General features: G+C 45.9%; 1 protein-coding gene across 5 annotated transcripts in view; it reads left to right on the top strand.

Moving 5' to 3' along the window:
* The first annotated feature begins 439 nt into the window (after window positions 1-439).
* The window catches only part of ST6GAL2 (ST6 beta-galactoside alpha-2,6-sialyltransferase 2), a 76,353-nt gene continuing 55,940 nt past the window's right edge, over window positions 440-20,852 (top strand). For 2 of the 5 annotated variants that reach the window (XM_049115383.1, XM_049115384.1), the window contains exon 1: window positions 440-575. The gene's annotated coding sequence lies outside the window, so the exon portion shown is untranslated. Of the gene's footprint in view, window positions 576-839; window positions 988-1,604; window positions 1,695-20,852 lie in introns of those variants that run through there. The other 3 variants (XM_035696495.2, XM_049115382.1, XM_025462870.3) reach the window with 3 other exon arrangements.

The following is a 20,852-nucleotide window of genomic DNA, read 5'->3' on the forward strand; positions in this document are numbered from 1 at the left end:
GCGGGGACCCAGCGCCACCCGCACGCCCGCGGCGAGCCACGTCGAAGTTCATTCAAAGGCGCGTGTTTGTCAGCAAACAAAGGGCGGCGCGGTCTCGAGTCCCGCGGCCGGCTGCGGCCCCGGGGAAGGGCAGGAGGGCCGCGGCGACAGACGGACATTCCGCACGCGGGCAGACGGACACCCGATCTGCGGCTCCCGGCGGCCCCACCCACCCGCGCCCGCGGCCGGTGCTCCGAGCGCCCAACGAGCGGCCTCGGGCGCCGCCGTCCCGAGAACTTTCCCGTCCTCTTGGGGACAGGGGCCGGCGGTGGGGAGGGGCGGGGAGGTGGGGAGGTGGGGAGGCGGGGAGGCGGGGGCCTTTACAGAATTCCTGCCCCGGACGTGGCGGGAGGCCCTCTGCAAGTGGAAGGTGGCTGGTCCCCAAGTCCAAGCCCGACCCAGGGCGCCCGGGAGCAGCCCTCGGGGCGAGGAGCCGGCGGCCGCGCGGGAGGAACAAAGGGACCGGCGGGCCGGGGAGGATGCGGCGCTGCCCTGCGCCCCACCCGGCCGGCGGGCGGGCGCTGCCTCCTGCGCAGGTAGCCCGGCCTGCGGCGCGGCGGGAGGGTGTGTTCAAGTGGGGAACACAAAGACTCACTTCCGCGGAGCCGGGCGCCCGGACTCCTCTGCCCGCCGCTCGCCGCGCGTCCGCACTCCTGCATCCCTGCCGCCCCCGCGCCCCCGGTGCCCGCCGGCTGCCCCGCGCGGGGCCGGTGCAGGTCACCCTCGGAGGGGCGAGGGCTGGCTGCAGGCGACGGCCGGGAGAGGCAAGCCTTTTTAGGCAGCCGCGCCGCCCGCGCGCCCCACGCCGCCCGAGTCTGCAGTCGCTCTCCGCCGGGGGCACGGATCCGCGCCGAGCCGGGGAGCGCCCCGCCGTGCACCCCGCCCGGCGGGTCGGGGGCGCGGGGAGCGGACTGTGCAACTTCCCAGCGCCCGGCGCCCGGCCGCTAGGTGAGCCAAGGCCGGGAAGGCGGAGGACCGAGGCGCCGGCGGAGGGAGGGGGGCCCGGGGCGCGCGCAGGGGAGGCGCGGGGCCCGGGGGCGGGGCGCGGCGGGAGCTGGGCGCGGGGGCCGCGGGGTCGGGGGCCGGGGGGCCGGGAGCCGCCGCCTCTCCCCGGGGCTCCGGGCCGCCGCTCCCCCCGCCGCCCGCGTCGCCGCCGCCGCCGCCGCTGCCGGGAACAATGAGGCGCGCGGCGCGGAGCTGAGCGCAGCGCCGCGCCGCCCCGAGGCCGAGCCCCCCGCCGCGCCTGCAGCTGCCGCCCGGCGCCGAGGCTCCGGCCCGGGGGAGGCGATCCCGCAGGCCTCCCGGGACGCGGGCGCGGGCCGCCGGGGGCTCGGGAGGCGGCGCGGGGAGGTGGCTGCGCGGGGCGGGGCGGGGCGGGGGCGGCCGCGCGCACAGGCTCTGAGCCGCGCTCGGCCCCCGCAGCCCCCAAGTTGCGCGGCGCGCGTCGGGCGCCCCGGCCCCGGGTCCTGGCTCCGCGGGCAGCCAAGGCGGTGGGAGCGCGTGGCGCGCGCGCCCGAGCGGCTGCCGGGGAGTCGGCGTGACAGGCACGCCCCCGCCCCCGCCTCCGCCCCCGCCCCCGCCCCCGCCTCCGCCTCCAGCGCCGCGCGCCCGGGCAGCGCCGAGTCCCGGGGTCGGACGCCGCGCCTCGCGGGAAGGTGGGTCCGGCGGCCGCGCTGCTCGGGCGGCGGGCGGCGGGCGGCGGGGGCCTCGGGCCGCTGCAGCCGGGGCGCCGCTCCGCAGGGACTTGGGCTGGCGAGCGGCACCCGGGCTTGCGGACGGGCGGACGCCGAGGGCTTGGGCGAGAGGCAAGGCGTTCTTCGGGAGGGTGAGCGAACCCAGGGCTTGCGCTTTGGGGACCGGTGGACGCCGTTGTGCTCCCGCCGTTCGGTCACTACAACGGCGATCTTTTATTCTATTTAATTTGGCTTTGGGAGGGCATCGGGGCTTTTAACTGCCTTCCTCGACCCCACCGCCATGCAGAACTGCACTTCTTAAAGCCTAAAGTGTGTTCCCTTGATCTCCGGTTCGCTGTAGCTGTGATGTTTAGGGACAGAAGGGATCCTTCGCATCCCACGTCCCCGGTGTTCATTCCTACGCATTCGCACGAGGGAAACTCTTGCTTTTTAAGTTGTACTTTTCACCGTGCAGAGAAGATCCGCGATGCATTCTTTTGGATAAGCAGCGTCTATATCCGTCTCTTTCGGATTTGACGGCGCTGGGGCACGGAGCGAAGTTAAACTTGTGGCTCGCAGCAAGTGGTGCCTTCCAAAGCTAGAGCTGTATTTGGGGAAGCCCTGCTTTCCAGGAATTTAAATGAGACTTTTTGTGGTTGCCTTCCAGGGCTCTCCTAGTACCATATTTGTTTTGTCAGGCTGAACTTTCAAAGCTGTTTTATAATCCAAGAAGCACTTTGGGAGAAAAGTAATGCTTGGCTGGTTTTTTGTGAACTTATTTTTACAGGGTCTTGCTGAAAACTCGACGAGAGGCAAACCATATTTGGTTGAAATCTTTGTTTTCCGTGCCTTTCGCCTTCTAACAGTGAAGGGGCTTGCAGATCCCCTGTGCGGGGGACTGGCTGCCTGGGTGAAGGTATTATTGGAGCACTTGTAGCAGATTTTGTGTTAAGTGCTTTGTGCATGTTTAAAAAGCCTCATGCGGGTTACTCGATATTTATATTTGGGGGAATTTTGCTCAACATATCTTGCCGTTTTGAAATAATTGTGACTGATGACGAATTTCAAAAATTGAAGTGCTCTATGTTGCAGACTTCTTCCTTTAAAAGAAAAAAAAAATGATGTGTGGCCTTGAACTTACTTTTACCCACTTTCCTTCTCCCATTATTTTTCTGAAACTGACAGCCAGGATGTTTGCAACACTCCAAGGCTTGCATTTCCTACTAAAGACTGAGAAAAACTGCAGTGGTGAATGAATATTATAATCAAAATGGAGAACAACCTAAAATAATAGGTGAATTGCCTTAAATTTTCCAGCTACGGGGATCCCTGGGTGGCGCAGCGGTTTGGCGCCTGCCTTTGGCCCAGGGCGCGATCCTGGAGACCCAGGATCGAGTCCCACATCGGGCTCCCGGTGCATGGAGCCTGCTTCTCCCTCTGCCTTTGTCTCTGGCGCTCTCTCTCTCTCTGTCTCTCAGTCTTTCATGAATAAATAAATAAATAAAATCTTAAAAAAAAAAATTTTCCACCTACGTTTAAAAATGGAGGCACTCAGACTTGTTGGATTCTTGATCCAGTTTTTATTGTGATTGATGTAAATTCTTGCATTTTACCTTTTTGCCTGGTGCAGTTGGAGCTTCTGGAGTTTTAAGGGAAATCTCTTGGGAACAGTGTGATGTGAGCCTTCGCTCTTAGTGGATTTCTGAGCCCCACAGTTTAGACAGAAGGTGGAGAGTTTTGGTGAGCAGTCAGAGCAGAGCCCAACGTTTGGTGGGTTTCTTATGTGGTGCAGGCTATCTAGGAAGTAAAGATCATGAAATGAGGATATGCAGACTGGAGGGTTCGAGGCTGAGATAATTTAATGTTTAAAAATAAGTGAACGGGGGGTGCCTGGGTGATGCAGTCTGTTAAGCCTGACTTGACTTTGGCTCAGGTCATGATCTCAGGGTCCTGGGAGGGACCCCTGTATAGGCTTTGTGCTCAGTGGAGAGTCTGCTTGTCCCTCTGCCTCTGCTCCTCTAATTGTGCCAGTGCGCGTGCGTGCTCTCTCTCTCTCTCTTAAATAAATAAATCTTTTAAAAAATACATATATGTGAATGGATTTATTAGGCAGGTAAGCGCAATCAATCAACTATGCTCACTTTCTGGTGAGGACAGTTAAAAAGGAAAGGAAGGGTTTACTCTGGGGTTGAAGACTTAAACTGGGGCTAGGGGAAGATTTGTGGTCAGCTGGCAAGATACAGGTTAAATAGTGAAGTCGTTGCTGAAAAAGTCCTGGAGGTGCTTGTTTTTAGAGGTTTTTTTCCCCGAGTTTCTCCTCTTTCTGAGATGATTTAAGTGTGTGACTCTCTGACCTACTGCTTATATGAGCTGCAGTTGCATACCGTAAGTCCAGAATGTACCCAAGTGTTGGTTTGCCAAGTGCTGTTTAAGTCTTTCCTAACTTGACAAACCCATCCTGAGGTTTCTGCATCTACTGCTTACATCAAATAAATGATGAGTTCTGTTCCACAAACAGAAATATTTGCCTTTTGAGAAACCGAGTTGATTTTCAGACTTAATGCCTCATTTCCGATACTCCTGAATAAAAATATCTTATGTGTTGTTAATGGGGACAGTCTTTTAAATATTCACGTCTTTAACTGTAATATGTCGTTGTCCACCCCCCCACCCCCAATCTTCTGTTATATAACCTTAAATTTTGATTGGTTACGTTAAATGAAATACTTCATTCAACTTGCTAAGCAAAAAGTAGTGCCCTCATGCTACGTGTACGTTAAGTTTGAAGTTTTTAAGCATTGAAAGCTCCTCCTCCTCAAAAAAAAAAAAAACTATGGGGTGAAGTTCACCACTGACTCTAAGAGAAATAATTACATAGAATCAGATGCTAATTTTGGAACCAGGAAAGTGCCAGGTGTACCTTTACATAGCAATTTTCAATGTTCTCAACAGGTTAAGGTCAAGGTCAAGGACTGAGTGTGCTATGGCAATGGACCAGCTACTGTTAGTACATAAACTTCAGACCCTCAGTTTATGTATCTACCATTTATCTGAAAGCCCTCCTTCTTTTTTTTTTTTTTTAAGCCCTCCTTCTTTTGAGAGATTTATCTGTAAACATTATTAAGTACACAGGACACAGAAATATCAGAGAGATATGGATTTATTATGCCACTTACCAAATGCCATCCTGATCTGAAATTCCAAGTCCTCTCCTCTGAATTGCTGTGCTTGGAACCCACCCAACCTCGGGGCAAAGTGGTGGCCGTTCAAGGATGTGAGGTGTGAACTGGCAGTCCTAAAGCTTTCCAGACATCAGTAGTTTGGTCCAGCACTACTAGAATGGGTCTGGTAAAAGCAGGTTACCAGCAGCTGCTTGGCCGCTGTCTTTCCTTGGCCGCTTGCAGGTCCCGGGCCATCCTGCAGTGCCGAGGCCCTTCTGATTTGGGGAGGAATTGCTCTATGGCTGGAAATGACATCAGAAAAATGCTACCCCTCTCTCCGGGATTTGTCTGCATGGAACTGCTTTCTGTCCCTTCTGGGTTCTGCTGCCCCCTGTGGTCTTCCCTAGGAAAGAACTCTGAATTCCAGGTAGACATGGGGCTCTAAGGAGCTGCTTGGAAAGGTGTGTGGGTTGGGTTTGCAGTTTTGCACTGGACTTTCTCAGCAAGCGGAGAAGAGCAAGGAAAACTCTTGGCCAGAGCCCTCAAATCTGAGTCCTAGGGAGTGCTGGCACTGTACAGCAGGTCACTGGAGCAAGTCTGAGCCTTACCAAGGCTGCGAAATGAAGCCATACACAGATTAAATCCTCCCCAGGGTGGCTTCTCTTGCTGGGATTCCATGCAATTGAGAATTGCATATTCTCGCATACTTAAGAGCAAATTCCCATGATCAGGGGCGAATTTGCCTTTAGTCAACATGCTGGACATCCCTTCATATACCATGTAGCCCAGGGGAGAGTTACAACACAAAGAATAATAACTGTGATTGCTTCACACTTACTGAGGACCATACTGGGCCGCTTGCTCTGCATAGCTTATCAAAGTACACCTCAGCCACAGCCCCGGGATGTCCGGTTATTCCCATTTTACAGGTGCGGAGACTGAGCCCCAGAAAGATGAAGTGCCTTCCTCAAGTGTCCTATAGTGAGAAAGTGGCAGTGCTGGGATTTAGCCCTGGTTTTATGTGTTTGGAAGTCTGTGCTGTGGACTGTGCTCAGACTCTGTGGAGGAGCAGGCTTGACTCCCCCCGTAGTCATCATGTTGGAGCCAGAGGAGGGCTGTGACCATGAGCTTTCAGGTCTCAAACCATGGCCTAACTTGCTGGATCAGGAAGGTTGTCTAGGATGGAAGGGGGTGGCAGGGGCACTCATCAGACTAAGCCCATGGACTCACCGGAATGTGGGGGCTGAAAGGGGACATAAAATGCAACCTAACAATGGCCCTTACGGGTGAGACTATCCAGGCAATCAGTATTAGAATGAAAATCAGGCTCATAGGCAGGGTGAAATTTTCAAGGAAAAAATGTAAGCTAAGATTTAAGGAAATCATCCCGGCTCTCTGAGTTATTAGGTCAGTGAAGAGAGCAAGCTCAGAAAAGTAGTCTCTCGGGACATTTAGAAATATATCGACTAAAGCAGGAGAGAATACACCATCAAGAAAAATCCTACGATATCTTGATCACAAGCTGCTGTTTTCAGAAGTTTATAATTCACACATTAAGTTCTTCTCTAGGCTGCTCCTAACATTTGAGCCTGAGATGGAAATGTATTATTAAATTTAAGACAATTGGTTTTCCATGTTCAAATTCTTCACATTTTTCAAATGGAGGTTCTTGCATGTTGGCAATTGTGGTCTCTAAAATGACTTGGCTTTAAATTAAATTTGAAAAAGGATAAATCTCTTAGATAATCTGAGAGCTTTCTTTATTCAGGGATAAATTTGAAAAGTAGCCTCCTCGAAAGTGTAGTTATGACTTTTCTGAACAATATTATTATGTGCTAAAAACCTGTATTTGCGCCTCTGACAATAAACCGGTAGAAAAAGATACAGTTAATATTGGATTTGTTTCTTAAATGGCATAGTTAAGGTAAAGGACTATAAGTGCATGATGGAATGAATGGATTTGGTTGTACGATGAGAAGAAGGACCTTGCTCTGTAAATTATATTTTAAAATTAGGAAAACTATCTCATACAGAAAAGAACATGCATGCACACGCACACACACATATGCAAATACAGGATGAATACATCCCTGTATTCACTTGATTTGCCATTGGTAATTGGGAATGGGAACCTGAATGCGGATACTTAGGCTTTAATTGTTGGGATTCACAACTGTGTGAGTAAAAAAGTCAGGACTCAGAGCCCTGACCTTCTGACCAAGTGAAGAACATTCTTTTTCCTATATTACATATCTCTGAGAGAATTGCGTGTTCCAAATTACCAATGGCTTACATGAAGGTTTTCAAAATGCTTTATTTATTATTAATAGGATAGATATGGGAAAACACATTTATGTGTGTATATGTATATGAGAGGGTGTATCTGTAAGTATTAACAACAGCAGCATTTTCAAGGTACCTTTGGTGATTTGCAGAATGTTTTTGACTCTTGACACTAACTCACAAGGGCTACCTCTCAGCCAGGGCAGCCGGGAGAACCAAGGCTGGCGTCCTATACATTAGTTAGCTGTTTGCTGGAATGAAAGAAGTGGAATCATTTTAGGAGTTTCGGGTCAACCTAAAGTTGGCCAAACAGTGTTTGTGACTTAGTCTCCCTCTGAGACAATAGATAATTATTTGAAGTTACCCTGAATTGTAGAGTCCTCTGGTCTTTGAACTTTAGGTAAAATAATTAAGGCAATAGCAAGCTCACATGTTTAATTTTTTTAAGAAAACATTTGATACCCTCTAGTGCTCAAGGTATTTTTTGGAGCAATTTATGAATAATGGGAGGCTGACTAGTGCAACGTGGTTTACTTTATACTCATATGCATGTATCTGTGTGTATATAGCATGTATGTAGGTATTTGATTTACATTTCTCACAGGGAAGTTTCCTTCCTTGGAATCACAGTGTAGTTACAAACTGTATTCCTCTGCCCTCTGTTTCAAAATTAGTAGCTAGGAGAGTTGAACTAATTAAGTAATTTGCCCAACTAAATACTTGATACTTTATGATAACATTCTGAGAATGCCATTAAACAGATTGCCTCATTAACTATTTGAGGTGGAAGAGATTCAGAAACTGAGTTGATAGTAATAGGAAAATGTCTATAATGTGACTGAAATAGTGGAAGTGCTTCCATAAGTTAAACATGACCATGTCTCTACTGGCCACACTCTGTAATTTTCACATAATTAAAACATATCATTAATGTATTATAATCCTACCCCAGTAATACCCCCCATATTACTGTTTAATACATACACAGAAAGAGCAGAATTAATTTTTGGCTTGGGGGTTTTTCAATATTTTCATGACTAGTAAGCATAGCATTAGATGTAAAACCAGAAGTGGGTAAAAGAAAAAGCTTTAAATTGTATTAAATCATGTGCTTCGTGAGAGGTAGTCAAAAGATGCTGGGAATAAGGAATATTCGTTGTTTCTGGTTGGTATATATAACCCAATTACAGCATGAGTACTATAGCTGTAGATGGTATATATAACCCAATTATAGCATGAGAGCTCTGTAAGTATAATCGGATGTGTGATGTGCATGTTTTACTGACAAAACTAAACTCAGCTGACCCCAGAGCTCCCCTAGTGGGCCCATGCTTCTCAGTTGCTCAAATTAGATCTATCTTGAACTTATTGCATGGTATTGAAAATGAAAGGTGAGTTTATAATATACAAAGTTACCCTGCATGATGGCCCACACATTTGATCTGAGAATTACCGATCCACATGGTGCCAAGCAGCATCCTCAAGTGCTTGGGGCAGTTGGTGCAGCAAGCAACAAACGAGGTGCCCGGGCTTGCTGTCTGCAGGTCCCTGTTCAACCTAGAGGGGAACAGCTTGGTAGGAGGGCCATTCCTTAGAATCGTTCCTTGTTGAAATACATCCATAGATCCATTAATTTGCTTTCCCGGGTACATATTTCCTTTGAACCCACAGAGTCTTAGCTCTCAGGAAAAAAAAATCAAGTTCTGTATGTGAGGAAAGGTAGACATAGAACAGAATTATAGGAGGAAGGTCATGTGCGTTTTGCTTATTTGCTTTATATTATTGTGGTTTTCTTTATGTTGTGGGTAGAAAACAAGGATTGATGATTGCAATTAGGTATTTAAACCCCTTGTTTGTTCTTTGTAGCTGCTAAGCAGATCTTTTTATTTCTGAGATAAGGTGAAGTCCCTTGGACTGTGTACTCACGTGTGTACCTCAAAATAAAGCTTCCTTCACTTGGTGCTGACAGTTTGTAGCGGGAGAAAAAGCAGTGACTGAGTCAGGAACCCCACTGCTTGCGTTGGTAGGATGGAAGATACGTGTTCACGTTGTACCAACAGAGGCTAATGCCGCCAGCGTTTGTTCGACTCTGGGAGCTTAGCTTGGAAGAGTGATCTCATTGAACAAAACAGGTTCTAGAGCCTATTTTGTTTAGTTTGTTTGTTTTCCAATTCAGAGGACTACATTTGCTCTCGTGTGACATTATTCTTGTCAGCTACCTTTTTGCTCACATATCACCTTTCATCAAACTCAAATACAATGGAGGTGGAGCCATGCCCCCAAACCACCTTCTGGGGTCTCAGGAGGATACAGAGAAGCAAACTTCGCTATTCCTTTGCAAATCAAATAGACCATCAGAGATTTGGCTAAAACATCCAGGGTTGGTAGACACTCATTAGTAAGAACTGGCTTGTGTTATGAATGTCTTGAAACCTGCAATGGAAGGCATCAGATGGAATCCAGGAGAAGAAAAGAAGTACAAAGAAACCGGTCATTTCCACCCCCATCCCCACCCCACCCCCGGGCCCCTTATTTATTTCTCCAGAGACTTCTGATCTCTTATTTTCTTTATTGTTCTCTAAACGTGTCTGTGTGTGTCACGTGCTTCTTGTGTCCGTGGGGTGTGGGAGGGAAGCTATGTTACTTCTCCCAAGTTCAATTCTACTCTGACTTTTGGGCAACAGCTTTACCTGTGTGATTTTCTTTGGCATATTACTAAACAGATAATTGGTGGCACAGAAAAGTTACTTATTGAATCTTTAGCCAGTGTTCCTGTGCACAGGTCGTAAGTGAAAAGTTTGCTGAATTTTTCTACACTGAATACATGCATGTAACCAACTATATCAAGAATCAAATATTACCCACATCCTGAGCTTCCCGTAGGCCCTTCGGGTCACTGTTCTGTGGCAGATAATCTCTCCTGATTTCTCACGGGACAGACTAGCTTTGTGTCACCTGCTGACATTCAGTTTTAAACAAAATAACATTTTAATAATTCAGTATTATTTTTTTTAGGGTTAAAGCAGCATTAACCAGCAGTGATCGGTGCTTTAAAGTAGAGAAGTTTCATGTTTGTTCTAGTCATTTCAACTTCCATACTGCATAAAGTGCATTTTGTTATTAACAACCTCACAGTTGTTAGTATTACAGGATCTTAGTTTTGCCATTTGTTGGATGCTATAGGTCTTCCTTTGTGTTCGCTCCATCACAGGATCAGAAATAAATTTTAAAGTGTATTAAAGGTTAGTAACATTACGTTCTAAATCTTGGAGATACATTTGAATATATTTTAGTTTATTAAAAATAAAACTGAACATATGACAGTCCTGTGGGGAAAGAAACTTTAAAATGAAACTTTCTTTACTAACTAAATTTAATTTCATTTGGCAACTTTTAGCTTCTGACTTGTGAATTTGGCCTACTTTAATACTGCAAGTGGACGCTGAAAAATGGATAATTCTATGAGATATTTAACATAACATAGACTTTTTAGGAGATGTTTTTTAAGGAGCTAGCTCAGAAAAATTCAGCAAGAAATAGAAAATTAAAGTCACATAGATTCTTTAAAGTTTTTGTCTTCATAGAGATATTCTACATTGCAATTTTGAAATAATAAAAATCCACAAACTGAAAAAAAAAAAAAAACCTAAAAAATCTAAAAACTCAGTTCCAGGCTGTCCACTGCCTGGCCTATACTTGAGGTAAATGACCAGCTTGGGGAGAGGCTTTCACTATACTAAACAACTAATGTTCAAAGGGATATAAAGAAAAAGTAGAATGATACCTCCAAGTTTACCAGAAAGGAAAAGAATAAGAATTGGAAATGTGATTTAAATAGTTGTGAAAAGGTTTACAGGCAGGTTGCTTCATAATGATCCGATGTACTCAGATTATGTTGTCTAAATTCAGGATTTGCCCAAAGCCAAAAAGATTGGCTTAGACCCAAAGCCAGATGCCAATGGAACCAGTTGGTAGAGAGCAGCCAGGCTTACGCAGCGTCAAAAGTCTCATGATTTGGTTTCTGTCTCCTGAAGGGGAAGCTGTATCTCTTACCTGCCTCTTAAAATGCTGGCTTGTGTACAGCATGCCCCTGGGCATGTGCTGCTTAAGTGGCTCAGAAATCTGTGATTATACTTCATGTGACTGTCCAGAGTCTCTTTCCTGACATTTACCATTTCTGGAGGGCAAAGTGTTTTTTGGGCTTCAGCTGCTATTGTTGATCGTGTTCTTCACAGAAAAATATGGAGAGAAGCCCTGCCCTGTTAGCAGAGCATTTTTTATGAGGAATTCATTTTACAGATGGCTCCATCCACTCTTGCTCACCTCTGGAACCCCCGTCCGTGGTCCATATTGGCAAAGAGGCATTTTTCCTGACCCTGACCTTGGTCATGTGGCCCTCCCTAGATGCTCCAGTGCCCACTCCGTCCTCTCATTGCATACAGGACACAGCCTGGAATTTTTAGAACATCATGTGATTCTGAATTGGCCCCTGGCGTTTGGTCTCCACTTTCCTACTTTTAGGGTCTCTCTGACCATGTCAGCCTGAGTCTAAGGATGGACCTGCTTCTTTCTCCCTGTCTTTGTATCTCTGTGTCACAGAGATACTGGGCTCAGTAGGTGCTTGATCAATGTTGGCTGAAGGAATGGACCTAAAAGTACTATTCGATTGGAAAGGACTTTAAAAAAAAAATTTAAATACAATTAACCAAAATATAGTACATCATTTGTTTCTGATATAGTTTTCAGTAAATCATCAGTTGCATATAACACCCAGTGCTCATCACAGCAGGTGCCTTCTTTAGTGCCCGTCACCCAGGTACCCCATCTCCCGCCCGCTTCCCTTTCTGCAACCCTGTTTGTTTCCCAGAGTTAAGAGCCTCTCATGGTTTGTCTCCTTCTCTGATTTCTTCCCACTCAGTTTCCCTCCTTCCCTTATAATCCCTTTCACTATTTCTTATATTCCACATATGAGGAATATAACCCTATGATAATTGTCTTTCTTTGATTGACTTATTTCACTCCGCATAATACCTTCCAGTTGCATCCATGTCGATGTAAGTGGTAGGTATTTGTCCTTGTGGCTGAGCCATATTCCATTGTGGAATATATATATATATATATATACCACATGTGGAATATATATATATATATATATACCACATCTATATAGACCACAACTTCTTTGTCCATTCATCTGTCGATGGACATCTGGGCTCTTTCCATAGTTTGGCTATTGTGGACATTGCTGCTATGAACGTTGAGGTCCACGTGCCTCTTCTTTCACTACATCTGTATCTTTGAGGTAAATACCCAGTAGTGCAGTTGCTGGGTTGTAGGGCAGCTCTATTTTTAACTCCTTGGGGAACCTCCACACTGTTTTCTAGAGTGGCTGTACCAGTTTGCTTTCCCACCAACAGTGTAAGAGGGTTCTCTTTTCTCCACATGCTCTCCAACATCCGTTGTTTCCTGTCTAGTGTCCTCTCTGTAAAGATGACTTCTAAAAAAAAAAAAAGAAAGAAAAGAAAAAAGATGATTTCTATAAATGAAGGGGACAGAGGGGGATCTTTTCTGCCTTTTTTCCCAAGCTGAATCCCCATGTATATAGCTCCCCCAAACCTAGCCATCCATTTGTAAACAAGACATTCTAAAGATAAGCAGTCATGGACCAGGTGGACTGTTCTTTACATATTTATCTTTAGAATTACTGTTGATCACTCTGGAAAAATACATTTATTTGCAATATTAGGAAATTAGAATCAAACCCTTCACCCTTATAATTTTTATGCCTTTTGTGAATCACACAGAGAAAACTGGGAATTCACATTTCTTTTCATAAGTGTTACAAATGTGGTTGGGCATCTTTGTTCCCCTCCTTAACAAAGCATTCACAAGTACAGGACATGTGTAATTGGTAAGTGATTAGTAAATAAATTGGGTAGGATCTGCCCAGGGAGGTTTCATAAAAGCACTTTGTCTAGGATTCATAAATGTTGTATCAAATTCTAACAATTAGAGCTACGTACATTATCAGCACCTAGTGTGATAATAAAGGCTGCTCTGGAGCAAATGGGCTCAGCAGCATTTTGTTGTTGCACTGCATTTTTTTTTTCTGGCTGCCCACAAATCATCTATGGATGGGTATTAAAACTTGGAAAGGTACAGCTAGACTGGGGACAGTGTAAAATATCATCTGTCCATGAAGAATTATAAATGCAGTCCCTTGATCTGAGATCGGTTCAACCCAGTGTGAGTAGAAAGGTACACACTCCTTTAGTTGACAGCCTGGGAAAGGCACGGTGCTGTGCCTTCTTCCTGTGTTGGTCAGATACGTGGCCCTGACCTGCCAGTGCTCCCTGCAGGAGCCAGCAGCCCCCGGGGGCTGAGGGATGCCTTCCCCCAACAGAGGGTCATGCTAGGGCCAGTGTGCCTCTGAGGTCCTTAAAGTTTATGTCGAATATAGTGTTTTTTCACAGTATCTTCCCCGATGCATATCCTCAAGTGCCAAACACTATGCATTTCTCTCCCCACTATGTAAGACAGTTTTGTTTTAAAGTTTGCAATCTCCCAGAAGGTTGAGTTAGAGCTAGGGCATGCCTGGGATAAGTCATTTAATTAAAGGGACTCTTTCCCTTGCTCTGAACCCATACTAGAATTAAAATAAAAAATGTGGGCAGCCCGGGTGGCTCAGTGGTTTAGCGCCGCCTTCAGCCCAGGGCGTGATCCTGGAGATGCGGGATCGAGTCCCGCGTTGGGCTCCCTGCATGGAGCCTGCTTCTCCCTCTGCCTGTGCCTCTGCCTCTCTTTCTCTCTCATGAATAAATAAATAAAATCTTAAAAAAATAAAATAAAATAAAAAATGTTACCAGTAGTTGAAGTTAGGGACCTTTGGCGGTTCTCAGTGGTAAATAGACCATGGCAGGAATTTAACAAAAGCACAGGGAATTAAAAAAAAAAAAAATGCTTGGAGCATTTGAATAAACTATTTCCTTGCTCCATTTACATATGCTTAAGATACAAGGGACCACTTGGGAGTAAAGAAGAACCTAAGTGTGGATTTTCTCTCACCCACGGAAATAGCTTTAAATCGCTTTCATAGTCAAGTTAAGTGGGTTTTAATGACTTCTTATGTGTTGGCTATTAGCAGTTGTCATGCTGCTGACTGTGGCACTCGGGCAGTTCATTCTGGAGACCCCACCATTGCCTGTGGGTAGATCACATCTCAGCACAGACTCACTGCTGTCCCTGGATTCACAGACCAGGCAAAGGAAGCTCTTTAAGTGAGACAGCTCGATCTACTGATGGAAGTCTGGTTTAGGTCCCAGAGCATCAGGGCATTACTGTTATTTAAAGTAATGTATTCAAATCTGAATATCTTTTTAAATTATTTCATTTTTCTTAATGACCTTAAATCTCTACGCACCCCCAAGCCCTTTTAATTTTCCTTATGAGTCATGCTATGCCAGCTTAATAAGGCTTGCTATGCCAGTGGGTTTCTCTGCACTTTTTAATTATGTTGTCCCAGACATGGTTTTTGATAACTGGATGTGGTTAGAAAATTCTATCATTGTGTTCTGGAAATCTAGTGCCAGCCAGGAAGGCCTCTTCCTGCAATAAAACCCAACCCACCAACTTTTGTTGAACCCTCCAGGAAATTCATAATAATCATTGGGTATTGGAACTCTTTTCAAATGGATCCCAGGCTTTTGTGGGAGGCAGTGAACTTGGTCTGTGCCTTCAGTGATGAGTTTGGTGTTTTGCTTATTTATTGGTTTGGTTTTCTTTTTCTTTTTCTTTTCCCCTCACAATGGCTTTAGACTCCTTAAGAAGGTTTACTCTCAGGCAGTAAGCCTCAAAGTAAACGCAATTTTGTGGCTTCCTAGAAACTGATGATGAATAAATGGATCTAACAAGACATACTACATTTACCTTGTTTACATTTCATGCATATCTAAAGTAGTTTCAAAATTTCAACTTTTCGGGTTCTCTTACTGAGTTACTATTAAACATTCAGTCTGGGATCCCTGGGTGGCGCAGCGGTTTGGTGCCTGCCTTTGGCCCAGGGCGCGATCCTGGAGACCTGGGATCAAATCCCACATCAGGCTCCTGGTGCATGGAGCCTGCTTCTCCCTCTGCCTATGTCTCTGCCTCTCTCTCTCTCTCTCCGTGACTATCATAAATAAATAAAAAATTAAAAAAAAAAAAAAACATTCAGTTTGCACACCAAAATAATTGTCTTTATTCTTTCTTTCTTTCTTTCTTTATTTAGGAAAGCAAAGCCTTCTCTCAGGAAGGGAAGACTAGCATCCTGCAGGGTGATATGAATAATGCCTTCAGCTCTCTCTGCTAAGGGAAGGGTGGAGATGTGGCCAGGCAGTGATTGAGAGAATTCCTGTCCAAACAGTAGCTGAGGGCGGGGATCCCCCAGGTGACTACCTGTACAAACCTGGCTCTCCCTGAACTCCCCTCACTGGCCATTTTGCAGATGGGCTGCCTCGCAGTTGGCAGGGGCACATCGCATGGGCCGCACAAGGTGAAGTAGCACCTCTGTGGCTCAGCACAGAAGTCAGCTCAATGGTAGTCTTCACAGTGCCTCCAGGGCTGGGGCCACTGCTCAGTCCTGCCTTGAGTCTGTGAGGTGTGAGGTGCCGGTGTAAGGGGGAGCCAAGGGAGGGGGCTTCAGCCTCAGATCCCAGCATGGCTGGACCCCTGCATACCTGGATGCCAAGTGAGGCCTCTGCTCTCAGCCAAGTTAATGAGAAGGCTTAAAAGCCAACAAATCCTTTCTTTCCTCCCCAGGGTTCATCAGTGTTCTGGAAGGGTCTGACTGACAGCTTTGAAGGCCCCACTCCTGCCCAGAGAGCTGAGGCAGCAGGAGGGAGCTTCTGCACTATGTGAACTGTCAGCCTCTCTCCTCCTGGCCATATATAACAGGTGGGAGAGGGGGTCCTCGGCCCTTACCTCGGGCAGGTTTCCTAGGACAGCAAGGGTTATCATTGAGTTCAAAGGCCAGCCATTGCTTGGGGGCTTCTGGAGGGCAAGGTAAAAAGATAACACAAAATATGTTTTATGTTTGCTGAAGGAAATTAACAGAGTTGTCTGGGTTTGGTATTTCCTGGAATACGTGAGTGGAAGAGGTAAACCCTGTGTGCAGGGGAAGCTGCCAGAGATGCAGATGTGCTTCCCTTGCTCCCTGGCCACACCTGCTGGAGAGGAGCCCTTGCAGTCCCTGACTCTATGGGGCACCACTCCCTCCCCATGGCTTACATCTCCTGGGGTGGCTGTCCACCCACAAATCTCCACCCTCCTCCACCCCGAAAATTCTTAAATACGGATGGTTTTCCTCACTTAACCTTTGTGTAGCCAGGGCCTAGCAAATTCCTTCTGTAGATACTTGTTGAATAAAAGAAGCTTCTTTCATGGTAAACACAGCCTTATTGCAACCTAACAATAAATCACCCATTCATCTATTTTTGGCCTTACTACCAACCTGGCATGGAACGTGGTGGCTTTCCTCCCATGAACAGTGTATTTATTTATTTATTTATTTATTTATTTTTATTTCTTTCTTTCTTTTTTTTTTTTTTTTTTTTTGCATTCTCTGATTCATGCTCTTCAGCCATAGTGAACACAAGTGGGAACAGAAATTTATAGAAGGTACATTCTGAGGTTAGAAAGTTCCTAAAAAGAGAGAGAACACGTTGGCTTATTCTAATTATCTCTTCAGCCCCCTTCTCTATCTTGATGATAGATTGATGACAATTCTTTTCTGTGTTGGATTCTCTCCCCATCTTTCTTCAGCTTCTGGTCCCTGTCTCTTGGTGTGACACAGGATGTCAGAACTTGCACATTAACAGCAAGCACTATTGAACCACTGCTGGAGGTTTTCAGGACAGTTATCATTGCTATGGGACTTGTACACAGATATTCCATTTATTATGGCAGGTTCTAAAAATTTATGACCTGTGAAAAGTTTATTTTCAGTGTAACTGAGGTCAGAATTGGACATTTAATCCAAAATCCATATGGTGCTGAGTTGCTCAGTGTATGAAAGTGCTTTGCAAACCATAGAGGACGGCCTGAGGAGAGAGATGGGCCTGAACTCAATAGACTGGGTCTCAGGTTCCAGGACCTCCTCTCTAGGGGGTTGTCTGTGAGTTCTTCTCCTTTTCTTCTTTTATTTCTACATTTTTTCCATTAGGACTTCCAGAGGAGTTTTAGGTTCATAGCAAAACTGAACAGAACACAGAGATTTCCCACCTGCCCTGACCCCGCAGGTGCAGAGCCTCCCTGACCAGCGGCCCACATGCAGCCGTACACATGTCACGGTTATGAATCTGCGCTGACCCATCACTGTCAGCCCGAGTCTGTAGTTCACATAGAGTGCACTCTTGGGGTTGTACATTCTGGGGGTTTGTCAACGGTGTGTTCACATGTATCCACCATTGGTACCACACAGAGTATTTGTACTGCCCGAAAAATCCTCCCCCACTCCCACAACCACTGATCTACTGTTTCTGTAGTTCCCTCACCTTTTCCAGGATGGCATATAATTGGAATCCCAGTTTGCAAACTTTTCAGACTGGCTTGCTTGCTTGCTTGCTTTTAAGGACTTTATTTATTCATGAGAGACACATAGAGGGAGGCAGAGACACAGGCAGAGGGAGAAGCAGGCTCCCTGTGGGGAGCCCAGTGTGGGACTTGATCCCAGGACCCAGGGACCCCAGGACCGGGGGATCATGACCTGAACCGAAGGCAGACACCCAACCACTAAGCCACCCAGGTGTCCCACAGGCTGGCTTCTTTCTTAGTATTAGTGCTTTGAAGATTCCTCCCTGTCTTTTTATGGCTTCTTTCTTTTTAGTGCTGAATAGCATTCCATTGGCTGGTTACCACCATTTATTTATCTGTTCGTGTTATCCAATGAATTATTTTATCCATTTGGCCAACTGAGGGGCACCTTGGTGGCTTCTAAGTTTTCACAACTGTGAACGAAACTGCTGTAACATCACATGTGGGTTTTTGTGTGGATATGAGTTTTGAGTTTCTTCTAGTAAATACCAAGGAATGTGATTACTGGATCGTATGGGAAGAGTATGTTTAGTTTTCTAAGAAACCAACAAACTCTTCCAAAGTGGGTGTCCCATTTTTGCATTCCCACCAGCTATGAACGAGAGCTTGTGTTGCTCTACATCCTTGGTGGTGTCATTCTGGATTTCGGCCATTCTGATAGATGTGTAGGGGTATCTATTTCATGGTTGTTTTAACTTGCATTTCCGTGACGACTTAGATATAGAGCATCTTTGCATGCACTTAATTACCATCTGTATATCTTTTTTTTAAAGATTTTTTAATTTATTTAATTGAGAGAGAGAGAGAGCAGGTGCAGGAGGGGCAGAGGGAAAGGGAGAAGCAGACTCCCCGCTGAGCAGGGAGCTGGATGTGGGACTTGATCCCAGGACCCTGGGTTCATGACCTAAGCCGAAGGCAGATAGATACTTAACTGACGAAGCAACCCAGGTGCCTGGATATCTTCTTTGATGACTTGTCGGTTAAGGTCCTTCACTCATCTTTTAATCAGGTTGTTTATTTTCTTGCTGTTGACTTTTAGGCATTCTTTGTATAATTTTTTATCACAGTCCTGTATCAGGTGTGTCTTTGCAAATATTTTCTCCCAATCTGTGGCTTGTCTTCTCATCCTCTTGCGATTGTCAGGGAGTAGCAGCTATTTATTTTAATGAAGCTCAGCTCTTCCACTCTTCCTCTCATATATTGTGCCTTCGGTGTTGGATTTAACAAGTCCTCACCATACCCAATACACAAAGTCCTCAAGGTTTTCCCCTGTGTTCTCTTTTAGGCATTTTTATAGTTTTGCCTTTGGGGTTTAGGCCTATGATTTCTTTTACTTCTCATCACTAAGACTCTTCCCTTGTAAAATGAGAGTAAATCATCTGGGTCTCTTTTGATAAACAGGATGCTTACGCACCAACCAGCTCACCTGCCCTGGGCTCAGGAGGGTCACCTGTGGCTATTATTAGTAGAACCGTGCCACCACAGTCAAAGGCAATGGACTTTCTGCATGTCTAGCAAATTTCTTTGGCCTTTGCTTAATCAGCCCTCGACAAGGTTTTGGAGTTTTTGTGGTGGTGGTGGTTTAGCTATTGCATTTCCTTCTTATATAATACTTTAATCTTTGAAGTGGGTTTTGGCTGAGGTAGCTTAACCCAGTAAGTGGTTTGAGGGTCTTGAGGATTCAACAAGGTCCTAAGATGAAAATCCCCTTGACTGAAAGTTTGCTGTGGGATTCAAGTACACAAAATTTTAACCTGCTGCTTCTCATCCACATTTGCTGTTCAACCAAACACACCATCTCTGCACTGGAATGCCTGTTTAGCTGCCAAGTGCTCATTGCCCATCCCTCCTCCGTCCTCACCAGCCCAGACCCCTAAAGCATTACACCTACCATAAAATGCAGCCATTGGTTATGGAGATAATTAAGTATTGGGGGAAAGAAGCAGAAAGACTTTGAGGTTACATAAAACTCCTCATTTATTTGTTTTTATTAAGGTTCTAGAAATGACTTCACCATCTTCGTCTCTAAAATTGTATGCTTTGCTGAGACTCTGTTGTTGGATAACAGTTCTGTGTTCCTGGCTCAGAGTGAATACTTACTTGGTGAATAGAGAAAAGACAACCTAAGTGATTTAGAGAAAACAAGAAGGAAAAAAAAAGGAAAGCCAAAGGGAATAAACAGTTAACTGTCAGATGTCCAGATTGCTAACAGTGGAATAATGACAAAAATGTTCTGAAACTGTGGGGAACCCTGTTGCTTTTAATGAGAGACTGACGAAGATGGTGTCAAAGCAGCTGAGCTTTGGAGTCAGCCTGGGTTCAGATCCTGACAATGCCACTTACACTCTATGTGCCCCCCGCCCCCAGACCAGGGCTGGCTGACGGACTCCATGAAAAATTAAAATGTGGGGCCCCTTGTACAAAAAGCGGCAGGGAAATGCCCTTAACACCATTAAAACAAAACACTTTTTTCCTTCCCTTTATTCCTCTGTCTTGACTTGTCATGGTGTTTTTAGTGTTCTAAGTAAAGAAAAATTAAAATTTAATAGTTAGCATGATTTTACTGTTCATCTTTTCATTGTCCAATGCCAGTTTTGAGTGCAAATGTAAGAGCATTCAGCGCCTGTGTGGAATCACCGGGATTACACCATTTGTACTTCATAGCTGGCACATGCTTACATGTTTCATTCTTACCAGAACAGTGGAAACACAGCTCAAAACTAACTCAGCTGTTCTTTATATATAAAGATTTTATTTATTTGTGAGAGAGAGCACAAGCAGGGGCAAGGGGCAGAGAGGGAGGGAGAAGCAGACTCCCCACTGAGCAGGGAGCCAAGTATGGGGCTTGGTCCCAGGACCTGGGGATCATGACCCGAGCCCAAGGCAGACACTTAACCAGCTGAGCCACCCAGGTGCCCCGACTCAGCTTCTTATTTCGCTTAGTGACACATCCTCATTCTACCAACTTTAGCTCTCCAATAAGGAAGGAAGGACTTTTCTATACATGATCATTTTTAGCATGTGTGGATGATTAATCCAGGAAGGTAGGAAAAGACCTGATAGGGCCCTTGGTCCATTGTGTTTCTTGTTTTGCTTCTGAAGCCAGTCCTAGCTCTAACAAAGAATG

Source organism: Canis lupus, chromosome 10, assembly GCF_003254725.2.
Source record: "Canis lupus dingo isolate Sandy chromosome 10, ASM325472v2, whole genome shotgun sequence".
NCBI lineage: Eukaryota > Metazoa > Chordata > Mammalia > Carnivora > Canidae > Canis > Canis lupus.